This window comes from Aethalodelphis obliquidens, unplaced genomic scaffold, assembly GCF_003676395.1.
Source record: "Aethalodelphis obliquidens isolate GAN/ISIS:26980383/991018 unplaced genomic scaffold, ASM367639v1 scaffold46, whole genome shotgun sequence".
Classification (NCBI taxonomy): domain Eukaryota; kingdom Metazoa; phylum Chordata; class Mammalia; order Artiodactyla; family Delphinidae; genus Aethalodelphis; species Aethalodelphis obliquidens.
In genome coordinates, this window is record NW_020837990.1 from 15,444,771 (window position 1) to 15,451,699 (window position 6,929).

Below are 6,929 nucleotides of genomic sequence, written 5' to 3' on the forward strand. Positions count from 1 at the left end.
ACAAAATAAGTAAAAATAAAGAATTAAAAGAAAAGTTATTTGCAAGTTGGCCATTTAAGTGAATTGGCTTTCAGTGAATTGGTTTTTCTGGTACATTTACCTAGAGCACAAATATACAGTAGAGAGGGGTGAGGGCAGAGTTGTGGCAAGGAAAACAGGGAAATTAAGTTCAAAGTTCCCATGCAGAGTATTTGGACCCTCAAATTCCCCTTCCAACCCCACAAAGCCAGATGAATGCCCAAACCACAAGCCCATTCCCTAAACAGAGGATGGAGGGTGAGGGAGTGGGGGAGCAGGTGAACTGGAAAATCTCCACACTCAAGAATCACTAGATGTGGTAGAGAGTAAAGCTCGATATGGAGAGGTTATATAAAAGTATATATACATCCACTAAAAGTTAAAAATAGAACTACCACAAGATCTAGCAATTCTACTTCTGGATATACACACTAAAGAATTGAAAGCACGGTCTGGAAGAGACCTGCATTCCCATGTTCATAGCAGCATTATTCACAATAGCCAAAAGGTGGAAGCAAACCAAGTGTCCATCCACAAATGGTAGATAAACAAAATGCAGTATATGCATACGATGGAATATTATTCATCCTTAAGAAGGAAGGAAATTCTGACAATGCTACAACGTAGATGAACCTTGAAGACATGAGGCTAAATGAGATAAGACAGTCACAAAAAGACAAATACCATCTGATTCCACTTATATAAGGTACCTAAAGTAGTCAGATTTATAGAGATGGAAAGTAAAACGGTGGTTGCCAGGGGCTGGGGGGAGGGGAAATGGGGAATTGCTGTTTAGGGGGTAGAGAGTTTCAGTTTTGTAAGATGAAAAGAGTTCTGGAGGTTGGTTGCACAAGGATGTGAATATACTTAATGCCACTGAACTATACACTTTAAACTGGTTTAAATGGCAAATTTTATGTGTACTTTACCACAATTTTTAAAATTATTTTAATTTTTAAGGGTATATACAGAACAATGAGGTTCTCAACGCTAATTCTCACTTTTCTCCTAAATCTGAAGCAGCCAAGCATGTACATGCCTCAGGCAAAAAACTGGACCGTTTGTCTCTCGGGAAGCCAATTGGCATAAGAGAAAGACCTGGATATGATGGCATTTAGGCAGCGACCAAATAAATGGCAAGTCACTGACCTCCCCCGGCTCTTCAGTGAAACCTACCAATTAATAAGTCCTTCCAAACACTTGTTTCTGATCAGCCTTACTCAAATATGAAATAATAAGCAAAGACCACCAAACATTTGAGGAAATCCTTTAACTAAAAAGTTGGAAGCTAAAACTAACAAATGAATGCAAAGAGCAAAATAAATCTTCAAAAATTAATATTTTTAGAAAGGTAAGATATGGTATCCACGTGTAAGAACAGAAACTATTCAGAAAATTAAATAGAACTCAATGGAAATTATTTTGTTCATTATATATGTCAAATTTTTGACATAAAATAAGAAAATTCAAAGCTTAATCACAATAAAAAACTCAATATCACATTCCAAAGTCACTAATGGATTTAATGATTTGTAATAATAATAATTCACATCCTGATTGGATAAAATAACATTTTTATGATGGTTTCAATGCTTATTTACTCCAATAACCTGTTTTCTGTAGAAATGACCCTGAGACAGATGTTCAGTGACATTGAGGACATTAAATAGTTATTAACACATTTTAATTTTCAGACTACATCTTCCACTACCAGCCAATATTCAAAAAGCTCCTGGGAATTCCCTGGTGGTCCAGTGGTTAAGACCCTGCGCTCCCAATGCAGGGGGCCCAAGTTCAATCCCTGGTCAGGGGACTAGATCCCGCATACTGCAACTAAAGATCCCACATGCCGCAAAGAAGATCTCGCACGCAGCAACAAAGTTCCTGCGTGCCACAACGAAGACCCGGCGCAGCCAATAAATAAATAAATACTTAAAAAAAAAAAAAAAGGCCCCCAAGGGCTAAAAAGTATATGGAAATATGCCTGGTAACTACTACTACAAATACAGGCAAAACTTCAGTGGGGGCAGGGGCTTTATTAAAATTTAGGGGGAGAAGGATGTAATATCAGTTCCTCATATATTATAACCCACTTAATATTATTCATCATTAGTCTCTATTTTAATTTTTACATAGTTATGGTTGTTCATCATCAAAATTCTTCAAATTACATATGTCTCTAAAATTTGAAAAGACCATTATATGCTTTCTGTACTTTAAAACTGTTTTTTAAAGATTATCTTATCTGCAAAAGCATAGAAGCAATGATACCCAGTAGTGATGAGCCCAACTGCTGCCCAGATCTTGGTCTGTAAATACCCTTTTTTCCAATCAAATGAACCACAGCTCTTTGGAGAAATAACTAATTCCGGGGATGGGGCAGGAAAAGTACAGGACGAGCCTAGAATGTCTTGAGGTGCCAACAAATTTTTAAAAAGAGTTCAAAGAATGATGGGAATAGAGGGCACAGTTCTATTTATTGACCTAGGTGCTAGTCATAAGAATGTTGGCCTCGTAATGCTTCATAAGTTCTATACTTGTTTTATATTGTTTTCTATAGGTATGTTATATTTTCAATAAAAAATGTTTTAAAATATAAAATGTCCACACCAAAAGAGGCATGCAAAAATAGTGCTGAGAAAATACATTTAAACATAGGTATTTTCAAAAGTATATCTTTGGCTAGCATTCTAACCTTTATCCAGAAAATTTAGCTTTAAAAATATCAATAATTTATAAAAGAGCATTGTTTATTGCCTCTAATTGAGTTTTAGTGACAGGATGACCTCAACTGGACTTTCACATCATTTATTTTTATAATGATTTCAAAATTAATATTTTAATACCTTTCCATGTTTCAATGAACTAAAAGGTAGATGTATAGTTCTTAGATGATATGAAAATTTCAAATGTATAAAAAAAGATTTTTGCTGTGTTTTTCACCATTAAGTTTGAAGAACGTACAACAGGGATATGGAATTCTCTAGAATTACTTTTTGAGAAACTTCCTGTCAAAATCCATTTGGCTTTTCATTTACAAAATTGTGACACTATCATATCTGTGACTTCCAAGCTATGAATAATAGTAGTAGTAGTATATTAATAATAATATCATTATTACTGCTGAAATTATTATTTGAACCAAATTTTTTTCCAATATCGACCTATGAACCAGAAGTTATGTTTTTTTTCTTAAGGATAGATCATTTTCAATTTGCCGTAACATCTTCACCTCAAAACTGTAGCATTTCAGGGCTTCCCTGGTGGCGCAGTGGTTGAGAGAACGCATACCGATGCAGGGGACACGGGTTCACGGGTTCACGAGTTCGTGCCCCTGTCCGGGAAGGTCCCACATGCTGCGGAGTGGCTGAGCCATGGCCGCTGAGCCTGTGCGTCCGGAGCCTGTGCTCCACAACGGGAGAAACCACAGCAGTAAGAGGCCCGCATACCGCAAAAAAGAAAAATGTAGCATTTCAAACTTTAGTCAGGTAACAGTATTTTTTTTCACGGTCACAATTTCTACACTGCTGTCAGAAGCTTTTTTGGCATTTACTTTGAATTCAGCCTTCAGGGAAGCTTTACTTTGGCCAACATGCTCTCATCATGGAGAGAATCATCACAAATCACAAAGATCTCTTCCCTTGACATGATTTTGGTTTCTGTTCTGTGTTTACAAGTAGCCCACTAGATATGTAGATCTGATAATTCTCCAGTTGTGTCATTTGCTGAGCAAAATCTATGTTCATATACAGAAAGAGTGGATTTTAGAAATCCACAAATCTAACAGTAATTGTTATCTCTTTTACATGGGTTCTATGAAGGTTATAACTAAAACAATTGAGCAATATTTAGCATATCTTGCCTTATTCAAATAATCTCATGTAATGCGTCTGCTATTGTATTAATTATTTGGTTTTGTATTTTACCCTCTAAGTATAGTCTCTATTCCACAGCACCAACAGTTGCATATATACTTTTCAAATCCAATTTCAATTTTGAATATTTAACATTTTGCTGATGTGCTTTTTCATTCTCTTTATCATTTCTAGGAACATGTGATAAATGCGAGTCTTTGCATCCATTTGCATTTTTTTTCATTCTTTGATAACTTTTGATAAAAACATTCCTTCAAGGTAAAATAAACAGAATCTAGTAAGTTTTCACTCTTTGAAAGAGTTTGTATTTTTTACAAAGTTTCCAAAACTTCCACGTGTGCTGTTTTTTATTTTTTAATTTTAGATTTCTTGCTTGTCACAGATAATTTCCAAGAAGAATGACCTATTTAATATTCAAATTATATGGCCATGTACCTGAATTGGAAGAAAATACATGGGTACAAATGTATATTTAATTTTTTCTCTTCCAGTTTTTATTTCAATTCATGTGTCTTGATTGACATGGAGGTAAGTAAATTCCCACCCTTCTCTCAGTTCCACAGTCTATGAAAATACTATTTTTTCCAGTACTGTATCCCCCCTATATTTTCTCAATTAACCAAATAATATTATTTCACTTTCCTCTATAATAGCTTCCTCTTTTTGTTTTCTGGTTCTATTAATATTTAAAATTATGTTTCTGATATCTAGTAAGAAATTATATGAGCTTTGTATTTTATCTCAAAATTTGTAAAAATTTAAAACAATATATACCCAAAAAAGCTGCTAAATTTCAACACTGATTATTTTTGCCTAATGACATTTTATAAGAACAAGGAAGCGGGGCTTCCCTGGTGGCGCAGTGGTTGAGAGTCTGCCTGCCCATGCAGGAGACACGGGTTCGTGCCCTGGCCTGGGAAGATCCCACATGCCGCCGAGCGGCTGGGCCCATGAGCCATGGCCACTAAGCCTGTGCGTCCGGAGCCTGTGCTCCGCAACGGGAGAAGCCACAACAGTGAGAGGCCCGCGTACCACACACACAAAAAAAAAGAACAAGGAAGCATGTACCCTTGTATAATCACCTAATGCTTACCTAGGAATTACTAAATTATTGTTATATAACATGTACTTTTGGGATCTTACTTATTTTGACTGCAGAATAAGAGGATCACCCCATTTTCTTAAACAAATCTGATAGTTTTAACAAATAACAAAGGTTGGCAAGGATGTGGGGAAAAGGGAGCCCTTGTACAGCGTTGGTGAGAATGTAAATTGGTGCAGCTGGAAAACATTATGGAGGTTTCTCAAAAAACTAAAAATAGAACTACCATATGACCCAGCAATTCCACTTCTGGGTATACATCTGAAAAAAAAAATACTAATTCAAAAAGATACATGCACCCCAATGTTCATAGCAGCATTATTTACAATTGTCAAGATATGGCAGCAACCTAAGTGTACATCAACAGATGAATGGATAAAGAAGATGTGGCATATATGTACACACACACACACACACACACACAGACACACACACCATGGAATACTACTCAGCCATAAAAAGAATGAAATTTTGCCATTTGCAGCAAGATGGATGGACTTGGAGGACATTATGCTAAGTGAAATAAGTCAGACAGAGAAAGACAAATACTGTATGATATAACTTATATGTGGTATCTAAAAAGCACCACAAACCAGTGAATGTAACAAAAAAGAAGCAGACTCACAGATACAGAGAACAAACTAGTGGTTACCAGTGGGGAGAAGGAAGGAGGGAGGGGCAATAAGGGAGGGACAGGCGATTAAGAGGTACGAACTATCAATATTAGGTATAAAATAAACTATAAGTACAACATAGGGAATATAGCCAACATTATATAATAACTGTAAATGGAGTATAACCGTTAAAAATTGTGACTCATTATATTGTATACCTATAATTTATATAACATTGTACATGAACTATACTTCAATTGAAAAACCCTGATAGTTTTACTATGTTATGTTTTAGAGTTAACTGCTACCGGTCAATTTTTTCCCAGGCACAGAAAGGATCTCTTCAATATTAGTTCTTTGTTTAAGTTTTTCTGCTTTCTATAATGTAACTGCTTCTTACATTGCTACTGAAATTAAATATATTTAAGTTCAAGAGAGTCCCATAGCTGCTGAATAACTTGGCCTAAGAAGCTAAAATATGATTCATCTAAGTCCTCTTGTCATGTAAAAAGGCAAATAATTTATGGTAAATCAATTCAATTGTATGTCAACTTATTTATTGAAAAGGAAATTAATAACCCTACAACAAAGTATATGCTTGTTCAAATAAATAAATCCCTCTTTGTCTCTTTATGCCTTATAAATATCATCAGTCTGAAGTCATTCTTAGGACACAATACCTCTATGGAATTTTAGAGGTTGCAGCTTAGGTTGGTTCCATCTTCTTTAACTCACATCCTCTGAAACCTGGCAGGGCCAACATGCAGCCACTTTAATCCCAGAGAACCAGAGTGTATGTAACATCTCTGAAATTTTCAACAGCAAAAATATATTTGCCTAATTGGCTAGAACACATAAACTGGAAGGCCAAGAGGTTCTGGCCACAGCTGTCGTGTTTCTAACCTCTGCCAGAAGTCATGAATCAATTACTTTGTCTCTGTACACATTTGTTCATTCATTTATCTAATTTTTGTGGGTGCCTACAGTGTACTGGATGGACATTGTTAAGCCTCAAGAATACAAAATGAATAAGAAATTGTCCTTGCCTCAAGGAGTTTATAACCTAGTATGATAATCTCTGAAATTAGCTTGCTGAGAATCACAAAGGGAGTTTTTTTAGAAAATAGTGCTTCCTCAGTTTTACCCAAAAATATTCTGATTCTGCAAGTATGAAATGGAAACTAGGCAATCTGATGTGATCAGCCAGATCAACTGGTCTGCACATTGTTTTTTGGGAACCTCTGGTCTAATAGATTATAATTAATCATAATACTTGAAGCTGATTATAATTAATTATATAATTTGAATCAGTTCAGTTTA